Source organism: Chlorocebus sabaeus, chromosome 25, assembly GCF_047675955.1.
Source record: "Chlorocebus sabaeus isolate Y175 chromosome 25, mChlSab1.0.hap1, whole genome shotgun sequence".
Classification (NCBI taxonomy): domain Eukaryota; kingdom Metazoa; phylum Chordata; class Mammalia; order Primates; family Cercopithecidae; genus Chlorocebus; species Chlorocebus sabaeus.
Genome location: NC_132928.1, coordinates 68,305,517 through 68,322,609, shown reverse-complemented (window position 1 = coordinate 68,322,609; position 17,093 = coordinate 68,305,517). Strand labels below are relative to the sequence as shown.

At 46.8% G+C, this 17,093-nt stretch overlaps 1 long non-coding RNA gene across 1 annotated transcript; it reads right to left on the bottom strand.

Moving 5' to 3' along the window:
• Window positions 1–6,399: 6,399 nt before the first annotated feature.
• Window positions 6,400–17,093, bottom strand: LOC140710294 (uncharacterized). The gene is made up of 3 exons (XR_012091308.1): window positions 16,955–17,093; window positions 9,352–9,469; window positions 6,400–7,415 (listed from the first exon to the last, which is right to left on the bottom strand). It is a non-coding gene; the product is annotated as an uncharacterized lncRNA (long non-coding RNA).

Genomic DNA, 17,093 nt, shown 5'->3' with positions numbered 1-17,093 from the left:
TATTTCACTGAGCAGTGGTTTGTAGTTCTCCTTGAAGAAGAACTACAAACCTTGAAGAGGTCCTTTACATCCCTTGTAAGTTGGATTCCTAGGTATTTTATTCTCTTTGAAGCAATTGTGAATGGAAGTTCATTCATGATTTGGCTCTCTGTTTATCTGTTACTGGTGTATACGAATGCTTGTGATTTTTGCACATTAATTTTGTATCCTGAGACTTTGCTGAAGTTGCTTATCAGCTTAAGGAGATTTTGGGCTGAGACTATGGGATTTTCTAAATATACAATCATATCATCTGCAAAGAGGGACAATTTGACTTCTTCTTTTCCTAACTGAATCCCCTTGATTTCTTTCTCTTGCCTGATTGCCCTAGCCAGAACTTCCAACACTATGTTGAATAGGAGTGGTGAGAGAGGGCATCCCTGTCTTGTGCCAGTTTTCAAAGGAAATTTTTCCAGTTTTTGCCCATTCAGTATGATATTGGCTGTGGGTTTGTCATAAATAGCTCTTATTATTTTGAGATATGTTCCATCAATACCGAATTTATTGAGCGTTTTTAGCATGAAGGGCTGTTGAATTTTGTCAAAAGCCTTTTCTGCATCTATTGAGATAATGATGTGGTTCTTGTCTTTGGTTCTGTTTATATGCTGGATTATGTTTATTGATTTGCGAATGTTGAACCAGCCTTGCATCCCAGGGATGAAGCCCACTTGATCATGGTGGATAAGCTTTTTGATGTGCTGTTGAATCCAGTTTGCCAGTATTTTATTGAGGATTTTTGCATCGATGTTCATCAGGGATATTGGTCTAAAATTCTCTTTTTTTGTTGTGTCTCTGTCAGGCTTTGGTATCAGGATGATGTTGGCCTCATAAAATGAGTTAGGGAGGATTCCCTCTTTTTCTATTGATTGGAATAGTTTCAGAAGGAATGGTACCAGCTCCTCCTTGTACCTCTGGTAGAATTCAGCTGTGAATCCATCTGGTCCTGGACTTTTTTTGGTTGGTAGGCTATTAATTATTGCCTCAATTTCAGAGCCTGCTATTGGTCTATTCAGGGATTCAACTTCTTCCTGGTTTAGTCTTGGAAGAGTGTAAGTGTCCAGGAAATTATCCATTTCCTCTAGATTTTCTAGTTTATTTGTGTAGAGGTGTTTATAGTATTCTCTGATGGTAGTTTGTATTTCTGTGGGGTCGGTGGTGATATCCCCTTTATCATTTTTTATTGCATCTATTTGATTCTTCTCTCTTTTCTTCTTTATTAGTCTTGCTAGCGGTCTGTCAATTTTGTTGATCTTTTCAAAAAACCAACTCCTGGATTCATTGATTTTTTGGAGGGTTTTTTGTGTCTCTATCTCCTTCAGTTCTGCTCTGATCTTAGTTATTTCTTGCCTTCTGCTAGCTTTCGAATGCATTTGCTCTTGCTTCTCTAGTTCTTTTAATTGTGATGTTAGAGTGTCAATTTTAGATCTTTCCTGCTTTCTCTTGCGGGCATTTAGTGCTATAAATTTCCCTCTACACACTGCTTTAAATGTGTCCCAGAGATTCTGGTATGTTGTATCTTTGTTCTCATTGGTTTCAAAGAACATCTTTATTTCTGCCTTCATTTCGTTATGTACCCAGTAGTCATTCAGGAGCAGGTTGTTCAGTTTCCATGTAGTTGAGCGGTTTTGATTGAGTTTCTTAGTCCTGAGTTCTAGTTTGATTGCACTGTGGTCTGAGAGACAGTTTGTTACAATTTCTGTTCTTGTACATTTACTGAGGAGTGCTTTACTTCCAATTATGTGGTCAATTTTGGAATAAGTGCGATGTGGTGCTGAGAAGAATGTATATTCTGTTGATCTGGGGTGGAGAGTTCTATAGATGTCTATTAGGTCTGCTTGCTGCAGAGATGAGTTCAATTCCTGGATATCCTTGTTAACTTTCTGTCTCATTGATCTGTCTAATGTTGACAGTGGAGTGTTGAAGTCTCCCATTATTATTGTATGGGAGTCTAAGTCTCTTTGTAAGTCTCTAAGGACTTGCTTTATGAATCTGGGTGCTCCTGTATTGGGTGCATATATATTTAGGATAGTTAGCTCTTCCTGTTGAATTGACCCCTTTACCATTATGTAATGGCCTTCTTTGTCTCTTTTGATCTTTGATGGTTTAAAGTCTGTTTTATCAGAGACTAGTATTGCTACCCCTGCTTTTTTTTGTTCTCCATTTGCTTGGTAAATCTTCCTCCATCCCTTTATTTTGAGCCTATGTATGTCTCTGCATGTGAGATGGGTCTCCTGAATACAGCAGACTGATGGGTCTTGACTCTTTTTCCAGTTTGCCAGTCTGTGTCTTTTAATTGGAGCATTTAGTCCATTTACATTTAAGGTTAATATTGTTATGTGTGAACTTGATCCTGCCATTATGATATTAACTGGTTATTTTGCTCGTTAGTTGATGCAGTTTCTTCCTAGCCTAAATGGTCTTTACATTTTGGCATGTTTTTGCAATGGCTGGTACTGGTTGTTCCTTTCCATGTTTAGTGCTTCCTTCAGGGTCTCTTGTAAGGCAGGCCTAGTGGTGACAAAATCTCTAAGCATTTGCTTATCTGTAAAGGATTTTATTTCTCCTTCACTTATGAAACTCAGTTTGGCTGGATATGAAATTCTGGGTTTAAAATTCTTTTCTTTAAGAATGTTGAATATTGGCCCCCACTCTCTTCTGGCTTGTAGAGTTTCTGCTGAGAGATCTGCTGTTAGTCTGATGGGCTTCCCTTTGTGGGTAACCTGACCTTTCTCTCTGGCTGCCCTTAAGATTTTTTCCTTCATTTCAACTTTGGTGAATCTGGCAATTATGTGTCTTGGAGTTGCTCTTCTCGAGGAGTATCTTTGTGGCGTTCTCTGTATTTCCTGGATTTGAATGTTGGCCTGCCCTACTAGGTTGGGGAAGTTCTCCTGGATTATATCCTGAAGAGTGTTTTCCAACTTGGTTCCATTTTCCCTCTCACTTTCAGGCACCCCAATCAGACGTAGATTTGGTCTTTTTACATAATCCCATACTTCTTGCAGGCTTTGTTCATTTCTTTTTCTTCTTTTTTCTTTTGATTTCTCTTCTCGCTTCATTTCGTTCATTTGATCCTCAATCGCTGATACTCTTTCTTCCAGTTGATCGAGTCGGTTACTGAAGCTTGTGCATTTGTCACGTATTTCTCGTGTCATGGTTTTCATCTCTTTCATTTCATTTATGACCTTGTCTGCATTAATTACTTTAGCCATCAACTCTTCCACTTTTTTTTTCAAGATTTTTAGTTTCTTTGCGCTGGGTACGTAATTCCTCCTTTAGCTCTGAGAAGTTTGATGGACTGAAGCCTTCTTCTCTCATCTCGTCAAAGTCATTCTCCGTCAAGTTTTGATCCGTTGCTGGCGATGAGCTGCGCTCCTTTGCAGGGGGAGATGCGCTCTTATTTTTTGAATTTCCAGCTTTTCTGCCCTGCTTTTTCCCCATCTTTGTGGTTTTATCTGCCTCTGGTCTTTGATGATGATGGTGACGTACTGATGGGGTTTTGGTGTAGGTGTCCTTCCTGTTTGATAGTTTTCCTTCTAACAGTCAGGACCCTCAGCTGTAGGTCTGTTGGAGATTGCTTGAGGTCCACTCCAGACCCTGTTTGCCTGGGTGTCAGCAGCAGAGGCTGCAGAAGATAGAATATTGCTGAACCGCGAGTGTACCTGTCTGATTCTTGCTTTGGAGGCTTCCTCTCAGGGGTATACTCCACCCTGTGAGGTGTGGGGTGTCAGACTGCCCCTAGTGGGGGATGTCTACCAGTTAGGCTACTCAGGGGTCAGGGACCCACTTGAGCAGGCAGTCTGTCCCTTCTCAGATCTCAACCTCCATGTTGGGAGATCCACTGCTCTCTTCAAAGCTGTCAGACAGAGTCATTTGCGTCTGCAGAGGTTTCTGCTGCTTTTGTTTACTGTGCCCTGTCCCCAGAGGTGGAGTCTACAGAGACAGGCAGGTTTCCCTGAGCTGCTGTGAGTTCCACCCAGTTCGAGCTTCCCAGCGGCTTTGTTTACCTACTTAAGCCTCAGCAATGGCGGGCGCCCCTCCCCCAGCCTCGCTGCTGCCTTGCCACGAGATCGCAAACTGCTGTGCTAGCAATGAGGGAGGCTCCATGGGCGTGGGACCCTCCCAGCCAGGTGTGGGATATAATCTCCTGGTGTGCCTGTTTGCTTAAAGCGCAGTATTGGGGTGGGAGTTACCCGATTTTCCAGGTGTTGTGTGTCTCAGTTCCCCTGGCTAGGAGAAGGGATTCCCTTTCCCCTTGCGCTTCCCAGGTGAGGCAATGCCTCGCCCTGCTTTAGCTCTAGCTGGTCGGGCTGCAACAGCTGACCAGCACCGATTGTCTGGCACTCCCTAGTGAGATGAACTCAGTACCGCAGTTGAAAATGCAGAAATCACCAGTCTTCTGTGTCGCTCGCGCTGGGAGTTGGAGACTGGAGCTGTTCCTATTCAGCCATCTTGCTCCTCCCCCCAATTTGATCAGATTATACATATTTGTCACTTTTTCTGTTATCATTGATCTTTATTTATATGTGTCTACACTATTTTTAAATGATGTAATATATGCCACAGTATATATGTACAAAGATATCAAAATGATTCCCCCATTGATAAGCTTTTAGGATACCTGGCTTTTACAAAACTTGCTGCGTGATCCCTGGCCGTATGTATTTTTGTATCCATTTTTTAGTATTTTTGTATGATAGAGTCCTCAGGGTGCAACTGGGTCTTGACTTTTCTTGTATTCTTCCGTGTTTTTTCTAAAGGCTATGCCAGTCTATAGTTATATTTTCACCTATGAGAGTACTCATTTCCACTTAGCCAAAGCAACACTGAATACCATCAGTCTTTTTAGGTTGTGCCAAGATAAAGGATGTCAAGTTTAGCCCAGAGTGGTGGTGTGCACCTGTGGTCCCAGCTACTTGGGATGCTGAGGCAGGAGGATTGCTCAAGCCCAGGAGTTCAAGGCTGCAGTGAGTTATGACTGCACCACTGCACCTGCACTCCAGCCTGGGTGACAGAGCGAGACCGTTTTATTAAAAAAAAGAGGATAAAGGGTGTCGAGTGTACTCTCATTCTTATGATGAATGTATTGCTGCCTCCTTGTAAGTCACGCATCTTTTTCTATGTTCATTGATCAGTTTTATTAGTGAGAAATCAGATGTTCAGCATAGATATTTCCTTTCAGCATGGAGTGCAGACCCTGTCTGTGGATGTCAGCTGGTTCAAGTGACCACAGGGAGTGTGGCACGGGGCAGGCTGGTGTAGCAACACCCACCCCAGGAGGACCCTGGGCGGGAGGCAGAGTCACACACTAACTGTGCTGCAAAGCCACTTGAGTTTTTAAGTGTGGAAGCAGCCTCTTGTTTTTTTAAATATGGAAGCAAGCTCATCTCTTTTCTTTTCTTTTTTTTTTCTTTTTTTCTTTTTTTTGACGGAGTCTCACTCTGTCTCCAGGCTGGAGTGCAGTGGCACGATCTCGGCTCACTGCAACCTCCGCCTCTCAGGTTCAAGGGATTCTCCTGCCTTGGCCTCCCAAGTAGCTGGGACTACAGGTGTGCACCAGCTAATTTTTGTATTTTTCGTGGAGACAGGGTTTCATCATGTTGGCCAGGACGGTCTCGATCTCTCAACCTTATGATCCCCCCGCCTCAGCCTCCCACAGTGCTGGGATTACAGGCATGAGCCACTGCACCTGGCCCTCTTGTCTTTTTTAAAATAATTTTTTATTTTGAAATAGTTCAAGACTCACAAAAAATTGTAAAAATAGTACAGAGAGTTCCCTTGTACCTTCATCCAGTGTCCCCCGACGATGATATCCTACACAACCATAGCACATTTTCTAAACCAGGAAATTGTTCATATACTCTGTATCATTAACTCAGGCACACGCCATCTTAGGGTTTCACTCCTTTTTTTTTTTTTTTTTGAGACAGAGTCTCACTCTGTTGCCCAGGCTGGAATGCAATGGCACGATCTTGGCTCACTGAAACCTCCGCCTTCCGGATTCAAGCGATTTTCCTGCCCCAGCCTCCTAAGAAGAAGCTGGGATTACAGGTGCCCGCCACCACTCTCGGCTAATTTTTGTATTTTTAGTAAAGATGGGGTTTCACCATGTAGGCCAGGCTGGTCTTGAACTCCTGACCTCAAGTAATCCAAATACCTAGGCCTCCCAAAGTGCTGGGATTACAGGTGTGAGCCACTGCACCCGGCCCTACCCATTTTTAAACTTTCTCTCTCTTCCCTCCGTCCCTTCCTCTTGGTGTATAGACCTATGACATTTAATCACACATGTTGACTCCAGTAATCACCACCTCAGTCAGGACGCGAAACTGTCCTATCTCCCCAGAGAAACTCCCTTATGCCTGGACCAATATGTTCTTCTTTCTTCTTTTTATTAAGATGTAAACATGTATGATAAATTGTGTAAATTGTACTATCAAACATATAAACTGTAAAATAAAAAATAGTTTAAAAATTCACTTTTACATAATGGCTTTATTGAGCTATGATTTAGAAGCCAAAAAGCCTACCCATTTGAAGTGTAAGGTTCAGTGGTTTTTTGTATATTTACGAGGTTGTGCAATCATCACCATAATCTAATCTTAGAACATATTTTTTTATTCCCCAAATAATCCCCGTCAGCAGCCACTCCTCACCCCTCATTCCCTCACCCTCTAACCCTCAGGAACCGCTCGTCTACTTTCTGCCCCTGCAGATTTGCTTATCCTGGACATTTCATGTACGTGATATTGTGTAACGTGTGGCCTTTCGTGGCTGGCTACTTTCGCTTAGATTCTTCCACGCTGTGGCGTGCATCAGTACTTCAATCTTGTGGCTGAATAATATTCCCATGTAGGCCTACACCACATTTTATTTATCCACCCATCATCAGTTGATAAACATTTGGTTGATTTTCACTTTTTGGCTATCATGAATAGTGCTGCTATGGGATTTGTGTACAAGTTTTTGTGTGGATTTAATATATTTTCATTTCTTTTGGTAGACGGCCAGGAGTGGAATCTCTGGGTCATGTGGTGACTCCACAGCTAATCTTTTGAGGAACTGCCAGACTGTTTTCCAAAGCGGCTGCAACGTTTCACGATCTCACCAGCAATGAATGAGAGTTCCCATTACTCCTCATCTTCCCCAACCATTGTTATTGTCCCTTGGATTCTGAGTGAGTATGAAGTGGTGTCTCACTGTGGTTTCAATTTGTGCTTCTCTGACGACTAATGATGTCGAGCATCTTTTCATATGAGAGCTCTTTTCAGAAATTCACTTTAAGGCGGGTGCAGGATGCATCCCTGTAGTCTGAGCTACTCGGGAAGACCACTTGAGCCCAGGAGTTCAAGGCCAGCCTGGGCTACATAGCGAGACCCCACCTGAAACAAACAAACCTTACTTTAAAACTTAGGTGGAGAAAGTATGGAACAGAGGCAAGTGTGGCTGCAGAGAAGCCAACCTGCTCCCACCAGGCATGAGAATGCCAGTGCTGGGCCGGGACTCACTGAGGAAGAGAGAGGGAAACTCATAAACTAGGATCTATTTTGGAGGAAAGAGTAAGAAAGGGCAATTCCCAGGCCTTGGGGAGTCTGTGCAGACTGGAATCAGAAGCTGAGTCCCTCACTTCCAGAGTAGCACAATGTCCTTTACTCTTATTTAAGTCACTTCGTCTTGCCTTGTCACTTAGAGCACCACTGAGAGCTTTTGGAAGAGTTCCTCAGTGTCAAAGATTTGAACCTGCCGTGAGGAGAGGACTTGGACTAATTCAATGTACAGTTTACAATGGTCAGAATTAGAGGCAGATTTGGGCTCCATACAAGAAAATTTTGTCTAATGGTCTGAACCATCTGCAATGAGTTTTACCACTCCAGCTGCTGTGAATCTGTTCGCCAGATGGTGAGCTGTCAGTGTGTTTTAGAGGGGCTGCCCTCAAAGGAAGTGATGGCCAACTTGATGGATGGTGAGGTCTGCTGTGACCCCAGACTCACCATCCTTAGGATGAAAGTTGAGACTACATACTGTATTAAGACAACCGGGTGCTTTCACATGGTGCCATAGTATCTGGACCCGTAAATGATTACTGACTGGGAGACAGTGGGTCCTCAGCACAGTTCTGGGGACTCTGGGGTTGCAGAGAAGCTTAAAGATAAAAACAGCTGACATCGTTTTAATGCCACTTATTAAGAACCACACATTCTACTAAAGGCTTTAACACACATTAGCTCTTTTTAATCCTAACAACAACACTTTGAGGTAGGCACTCTTATTATCGCTAATCGGCAGATGGACAACTGAAGCACAGAGAGGTTAAGCAACTTGCTCGAAACCACACAGCTTGTAAGTGATCAAGCCAGGATGTGAATTCAAGCAGCCTGAGTCCATGGCCCATACTTTTAATTATTACACCACATGGCTAAGATGTGGTTGCAGGTAGATTTCAGCCAGCCTGTAAAAACCGGCTTTCCTCCTGTGGAACCACTTAGAAAATACACAAGGCAACGTGAAATTCAGAGGTCGTTATTGTGGCTTCTTAAAAGTGCAATTTGAATGGAGAGAGCACAGAGCTCAAAGTATGGCCCCCCGAGTTGATCTGCAGGAGGAGTGAGTAAAGAGGCCGGATCTAGAGGAGGGGCTGTCTCGGGTGCATCCTACCTGGGAGGAAGCTTCCGTAAAGAAGTGGGAAAACTGGAAGGGCCTTGCCGAGGCCTCCAATCAGCTTTAAAGATTTGAACCTGCCATGAGAATAAGACTGAACTAATTCAATATAGCTCAGGGGTCAGAATTAGAGGCAAATTTGGGCTCCATACAAGAGAATTTTGTCTAATAGTCTGAACAATCTGCAATGGGTTTTACCACTCCAGCAGCTGTGAATCCATTCTGTGAATAGCAGAGCTCTAGAGAAGGTTCTAGAAGGAAACCCGAGATGGCCGGCAATTCCAGCATGCTGCGGTGCTGGAGGTGGACACCCCAGGCACTCTTTACCCAGAGACCTTGTGGAGAGAGAGGGCTCTGTGACCTTCCCGCTGCTCTACTGCACAGAGACCCTGTCCAACAAAGAGCCAGAGATCCACCTGCCGACATCGTGGACAGGCTGCCCTGACCATTGGAGCCCAGCTCTCAGTGCCCTCAAAAACACAGGATACTTAGCTCATTTAGAGGCTTTGAGCCTGGGTGTGGTGACTCACACCTGTAATCCCAGCACTTTGGGTGGCTGAGGCAGGCAGATCACTTGAAGTTAGGAGTTCAAGACCAACCTGGCCAACATGGCGAAACCCCGACTCTACCAAAAATACAAAAGGATGTGGTGGTGGATACCTGTAATCTCAGCTACTCAGGAGACAGAGGCAGGAAAATCGCTTGAACCCAGGAGGCAGAGGTTGCATTCAGCAGAGATCGCACCATTGTACTCCAGCCTAGGTGACAGAGCGAAACTCTATCTCAAAAAAAATAAATAAATAAAAATAAAAAAAGAGAAAGAAAAAGAAAAAAAAAAAAAAAAACGCTTTGAGTTAGATTCCAGAGGGAAAGCAGCCCCAAAGCCCACAGGGTGGCCTGCCTGGCTGGGGACCAACCAACCTGCAGAGATGCCAAGATCAGCCTTGCCAACCCTGTCTCACCTTGCTTGAACTGTGGTTCTCAGGCCCTATAGGTGGTCAGGCCCTTGGAGGCCACAGCACTTGTTAGAGAACACCAGGCACTGTTGACAGGCCACTGGAAATACCGTAAATGTCTATGCACCACGGACACAGAGCCGCACCGACTCCGGCATGGCCAGGTGGCTGCCGATGCTGAACACGGGACATGCTCGTGGGAGCGGAAACTCCATGCAGAGGAAGGCCCAGCTGGTCTTTCTCCTTTATTATTTTTTTCAGACTGGGAAAATAAAGCCATTGTTCTATCACCCCCGTGGAAGTTCAGAGTTCAAGGGAGGGGACTGGAGAGCAAAGGCCTCCAGAGAGCAGGTGAGGGGCTGCCAAAGCCACTGAGCCAGAGAGCAGGGTGCTCAGCCACCATGTCTGGTCTGGACAGAGCTTGGCCCCCCTCCTCGGGCTTGCTGGGTGTGCCTCCTTGATTCCTCCCCGCCCTGTCCCACTCGCGCCTGTCAGCGGCCTGGTGGTGAAGGGGAAGCTTTCTCTGCTCAGCAGGCCGGGCTGTCTTTACGCCCAGCCGGGTGCATCCTTGCTAGGCACTGAGTTGACAGTGTGACCACCCCGGCAAAGCTAGTGTCTCACGCACTGCAGAACAGGCATCTTCCAGCAAGAAGGGTGAAGAGGTCCCCAGGGTCTTTCCAGCACCCCTGGGAGAGGCGGGAGTCTATGAATAAAGCCTTGGGCACAGCTGGGACAAAGAACTTTTTCTTTCAGCATAACTAATGTGAGAACACCATCACCTGCTTCCATCTCTGGGGAATGCATTTTCTGAACTGGTGCTGGCCTCGGCCCTCCCCGTGCACACCACCTCTGCTTCAAATGGGAAATCCAAACCTCTCAAGGCCCAGAGGCTGTTTGTTTCTCTTTTATTTCTAAGGCATCCACCCAGGAGCGCTAGAGAAACCTACCTTTCCTGCTGTTGGAGTCTTCTAGGACCTCCCTCTCTCAGCAAACTACGACCAGCACTGTGCTCGTGATCAGCGGGCTGGTGCGCAGCGGTGGGGATGGCATCAAACCCCCACGGCCCAGGTAACACCCTCATTTCAGTAATGGCCCATCATGATGGCAGGCCTTAATGGGAGGTGTGGTGGGCAGAACGAGGAGCCCCCCACCCCCAAACAAAGAGGCCCACCTCCTAGTCCCCGGGACCTAAGCCTATGTTACTTTTCACAGCAAACAGGAATTCAGATAGCAGAGGAGTTCAGGTAGCAATCAGCTGACCGGGAGACAGGGAGAGGACCCTGAAATATCATCACTAGGATCCTTGTGAGTAAGAACCCTTCCCAGCCGTGTTCACAGGGGAGACACAGCTGTGAAGAAGGCAGGAGGTGCAACGTCGCTGGCTTTGATGATGCACGGAGGATGTAAGCCAAGGGGCATGGACAGTCTCCAAAGGTTGGGAACGGTGTGAAGTGGAATCCTCCCTCAGAGCCTCCAGAAAGGACTACAGCCCTACAGATACCTTTACTTTTGCCCAGGCAGGCTATGTCAGACGTCTGACCTCCAGAACTATAAGGTACTACATTTGTGTTGTTGAAGCCACCAAGTCTGAGGTCATTTGTTACAGCAGCAACAAGTAATCAATATGGAGGTGATTTCAGGCCCTGGAGGGATTCTGAGGGCAGTGGTCACATTCAGGAGTTTCGAGTCAGCACAGTGGTGACAGGCGCCCAGCACCTTACTCCCTCGGGTGAATTTGCAGAAGAGCGGAGAAAGCAGGTTTCATGCAAAGAGGAAGAACCAGGGAACAGTCACATCAGAGCATCTGCTTTTGTCCTTTCCGAATGCACAGGCACAGATCAGCTTGGAGAACTCGCTTTTGTGTTTCTGGTTCAAGGAACGAAGCCCTCATTTCTCCCTGTGCTTGTGAGGAACAGGAGTCAAATGAAAGTTTAAGAGGATGATGCGGCTAGAAAAATCTTTGTAATCATGAGTACGGTCTCAGGGGCAGACTTTAGACTTTGCCCAGTTTATCTGTCATCAAACAAAGGATCATAACAGGGACAGGTTCACTGTGATCTGTCTGCTGGGAAGAGCCTCACAACCAGTGTGGAGACACAGAAAGGACAGTTGGGAAGCACGTGGTTCACCTCTCTCCAGGTGAACCGCTTGGCACGGGGCCACTGTAGGAAGATCTGGCACCCCCGGGCCCTTTTTCTGCCTCTTCCCTCCCTCAGGCTGACCCTGCATTTAAAGCAGTGGAGGTAGGGCCTGGTTGTCAAAGTGACAGCACACATACCCAGAGAGAGGAAGTCACTCTCCAATGGAGAGAGGATTTCTGGCCGTGGAGTCAGTACTTGTGAATTTCCACCAAGCTCTGTTATTGATGATGATCTCGAGCAATCATGGGTTCCCCTTAAGCCCCGGGTTCTTTATCTTTTATGGAAAGAAATGACTGACTGCCAGGAGTGGCTGGAAGGGCCTGGATGCTTGCTGGGTGCCCAGCATCGCATTATCAAATGAGATAAAAGTGTGTGCAAATGCTTTGTATGAAGCACAGTCTTCATTTCCTAGGGCTACTGTTAGAAATCACCAAAACCTTGATAACTTAGAACAACACAGAAATGTTCACAATTTTGGAGGCCAGGCTTCTGAGACTGCACTCCCTACAGAGGCTCAGGGAGAATCTGTTCTTCGCGTTTTCTCACTCCCTGGGGCCGCCGGCGTAGCCCGGTGTTCCTTAGCTTATGGATGCATCTCTCCAATCTGTGCCGCCATCTTTACATTCCCTTCTCTTCTCTGTGTGTGAAATCTCCCTCTGTCTTTCTCTCTTTTTTTTTTTTTTTTGAGACGGAGTCTCGCTCTGTCGCCCAGGCTGGAGTGCAGTGGCCGGATCTCAGCTCACTGCAAGCTCCGCCTCCCGGGTTTACGCCATTCTCCTGCCTCAGCCTCCCGAGTAGCTGGGATTACAGGCGCCCGCCACCTCGCCCGGCTAGTTTTTTTTGTATTTTTTAGTAGAGACGGGGTTTCACCGTGTTAGCCAGGATGGTCTCGATCTCCTGACCTCGTGATCCGCCCGTCTCGGCCTCCCAAAGTGCTGGGATTACAGGCTTGAGCCACCGCGCCCGGCCCTTTCTCTCTTTTTGAGGCAGGATCTTGCTCTGTCTCCCAGGCTGGAGGGCAATTGTTCAAACATGGCTCACTGCAGCCTCAACCTCCTGGTCTCAAGTGATCCTCCTGCCTCAGCCTCCTGAGTAGTAGGTACTACAGGAATGTGCCACCATACCCGGCTAATTTTTTGATTTTTAATTTTTTTGTAGAGAAGGGGTCTCACTGTGTTGGACAGGCTGGTCTTGAACTCCTGGGCTCGAGTGATCTTCCTCCCTCAGCCTTCCAGAGTGCTGGAAGTGACAGATGTGAGCCACAGTGCCCAGCCTGCCTCTCTTTTATAAGGAAACTTATGGTTGGTTTGAAAGCCCATTTGAATAATCCAGGATCATTTTTCCATGTCAAGATACTAAATCATAATTGCAAAGAATCTTTTTCCTTATAAGGTAACATTTAAGGCTCTAAAAATTAGTACCTGTGATCTGAGAAACCAAAATAGACACCCCTTTATCAACTAAGACAGACCCTAATGTTAAAGAAACAAAAGGTACCTAGGAGTCGAGGACTCGGGGCCCAAGTGGCATGGCAAATTTCTAAATTCTTACAGCTGTAAGGAAAACCACTGTCTTGCAAAACTCCCTAACAATAAGAGCTATCAAGCAAATAATCAGATCCTGCCTAACTCGGCTTTACACCCCAGACCACTACAACTCTGTTGGACAGGGGACCAGCCTTACAAATGTCCTTTTCTGATAAACACCTGCAGACTTGAAGCCAGTTTCAGCAGCTTATAGAGACTGCGCACAAACTTTGTTCACCTTCTGACTTGAGCCAAATGCCACCTCATTTTAATGCTAAAACCTTGCCCCAAAATGAACACAGGATGTATGTTATATAGATGGTTACCCATTGCACATGTGCTCAACTCCCCTCATAAACATGCATAGCTTTTCCCCCAAACCTGCTGAATATGTATAATTTTTTGGTGTAATGCAGACCTTGTTAGGCATAAAACCCAGCCTTTCCTTTCCCCTCTGAAGAGAGCACCTTCAATCCACACTGGAGATGATCTTTCCCGGTTTGCAAGCTGATGCTAGCAGTACAGCTCTCCTTCCTGCTAGTTAGCCATTCTGATGGTCTTTTGGATAACAGACCTAATATCTTTGGGCAGGCCATTATTCAGCCTACCAGAGTTCTCCCTTGGGTCTCCAAAGATTCATGTCTGTTCCACGTGCAAAATATATTTACCCCATTTCAACGTTCCCAAAAGTCTCAATCCACTACAATCCACTCACATCCAAAATCTCATCTAAATCTCATTAACTCAGAAATTCCAAATCACAGCATCTAATTAAGATATGGGTTAGACTCTGGATCTGATTCATCCTGGAAAAAAAATTCCTTTCTATCTCTGGACCTGTGAAACTAGAAAATTACTTATTTATTCCAAAAGCAATGTTGGGACAGGTGTGGTATAACAGTAAAACAATGATAGATATTCCCATTCCAAAAGGGAAGAGTGAAAGGAAGGAGACACAAGTTTCACACAATGAGGGACTCCAGCAGGCGTTCCAGCAGGGCAGGTTCCATTAGGGCTCGGGGCTGGCGATAACCCTCTGTGGCTTGGGCCTCCACCCTATGGGCTCATGGCTCCTATATGAGACCTAATATCTTTGTGTGGCAATTATTCAGTCTACTATAAATATAGGTTGGTGCAAAAGTTACTAAACGTAATGGCAAAAACCCCAATAACTTTTGCACCAACCTAATACTATCCAAGTGTTAGCTGATAGTATTGCATCAACTGTATCAAAGTGTATCTATTTATATGTTTATTCTTGTAGAGACAAGGTCTTGCTGTGTTGCCCAAGCTGGTCTTGAACTCCTGGCCTCAAGGGATCCTCTTGCCTCAGCCTCCCAAGTCTCTGGGACGACAGGCATGACCCACCCTGCCCAGCCTCAGAGTATTTTTTTTACTAACAGTAAAACACTGTCAGCACAGTTGTATCTTAGTGATCACCAAGACAAGTCTGACTGAAGGGCATTGCTCAGGCCATCTGGCCCTCATGGAACTAAACGTTCTGGCCCCTTCTTTCTTCCTGGTCTGCAGGTCAGCTCTGGCTGATGCCTGGTGTGGGTGGGATTATGAGCAGAGGCAAAGCTGACTTGAACTGGATGCACAATCTCTGCACAGCCCTTCACAAGCTGTTTCATTCCTTGAGCACGTTGTACCATTCCAGTCTCTCTCCAGGCCCCTCTCCCCGAATGCCTGGGAGCAGGATAAGGGATTGACGGCTCTTGTCCTGAAGCTGTTTACCTATTTGCTCACAGCACCTGCCAGGTCACCGAGTCTAAGCAATTCTATGGTCATTCTGCCCTCTCCAAAGAGCACGTTTTCCGATGGGGAGACACTACAGATTCTCTCATGAATGACATCCCAGTCTGCTGCCTCCTGCAAGGTCCTTGCCAGAAAGTCTTTCTGCAAACGATGGTTGGAAAGACCCAGACTTTGAAGAGGCCAGCATAGTCCCTGCAGAAGGAGGCCAGAGGCAGGTTGACACGGGCCTCCTGGTGTGAAAGTTCCTGGGATCTGTCTCCTCCCACAATGACAGCACCACAGCAAATCCAGCATCCTTAGGCTGAGAGGGTGATGGGGCTGGCGCCCATCCTCAGGCTTAGCTTCTCGTTTCTCTCCAACTGCGTTCAGCTGCTCACTGACGCCCGCCTGCTCATTCCCCCTGTTCACTGACTTCTCTGCCTCAAATCCCACCTGTCCTGGGTCCTCAGAGCCTCCCAGCCTGGATGCCAGCGTGTCCCAGCCTGGATGCCAGCATGCACGTGGTTTCATCCTGAAGGCAGTGAACATCTCTGTGTTTTCCTAACAGAAAGATGCCTTCATACAAGGTTCTCAGGGAAAAGCATTGACAAGCTTATTGGAGGGGGCTCTTCATCTCCAGGACGGCAGCACCACCCCCCTGCAAAGTCCGGCCAGGCATCGGGAGCACAGGTGCCTTCCACTAGAGCATGCTGCCTGGTCCACACATGGACACGGGTGCATCCGGCTCTCTGGGTCTCTGCCTTCTCTTGCTGCCTGTGAGGCCATCTTCTGATTCTCAGGGCAGTGCAGGGTTAGTTAGCAGCGGATGAGTCAAGTTAATGAAGCTTAATAATCAGGTTAATGAACTGTGGCTCTCCCCTCTGGGAGACACATTTTAGCAGGAGCCACCACAGGACAAGTGATTTTAATAACACCACAGGTGTCGTGCCAGCAAGACAGGTGTGGACACGCTGAGAGGGGCTTTTCAAAATCTCTCCATTTCATTGCCCAGGCAACGGCTCTTAGAAAGACCTGGCTTTGGACCCAGGCCACTTACATGCAGGCTGTGTCCGTGAGATTTCCCATCTGCTCCTGGCTCTGAGAGTCTCTCCACGGACACCTCAGAGAGGCCCTCCCTGGAATAATGCACCCCTGAGGTGGCCTCACGATTTGGATTTGCTGCCTCTGGGGTTAACGTGGCTAAAATTAAAACAAAAACAAACAAAAAAACATGTTTGGGGAGAAAACATCTGAGTTTTTAGAGCAAGAGAAGGAGAGAGGAAGGGAGGGAGAGAGGCAGGTTGAGAGAGAGGGAGACAGAGAGAAAAAGAGAGAGAGGGAGAAGGAAAGAGAGGGAGTGAGAAAGAGAGGTCGAGAGAGAGACAGGTAGAGAGAGAGAAAGAAAGAGAGAGAGAGGAGGGAAAGAGAGAGGCAGGTTGAGAGAGAGAGGGAGGGAGAGAGAGAGGGAAGTGAGAGAGGGGACAGGAAAGAGACAGGTAGAGACATAGAGAGAGAGAAGGGAAAGAGAGGCAGGTAGAGAGAGAGAGAGAAGGGAAAGAGAGGCAGGTTGAGAGAGAGAGGGAGGGAGAGGGAAAGAGAGAGAGGTGGAGAGGGCAAGAGCCTGCGAGAGGCAATTAATGACAGTCAGTCAGGTATATGAGACCCAAGCTGCCAGCCTGAGCTTCTCTTCTCCCAAAACGGCCATTATGAAAAGGGCCTTTTGATGGCATCACTCTGGCAGTTGTGCCCCAGCCCTTCTCCGACCTCGCCTCGCCGGGATGCGGCGTCCTTCTCAGGAGCCCTGCTGTCCCTGGCAGCAGGAAGAGGACGTAGTGGACATTTCCTGATTCTACTCACCCGACGTGGCTAGAGTCCCAGAAACCTCTTTCCTCCCCTTCCTCACCTGCTCAGAGTGTCCAAGGGCACAGGAATAGAGGATCCGAGGTCATGTTGTCAGTCGAATCCAATGGAGAGTGTGAGAAACTGGGTGGCAGAGCAGCCCCCCAGGGTGAGGGGCAGAGAACAGCCATCCTAGAAGAGGA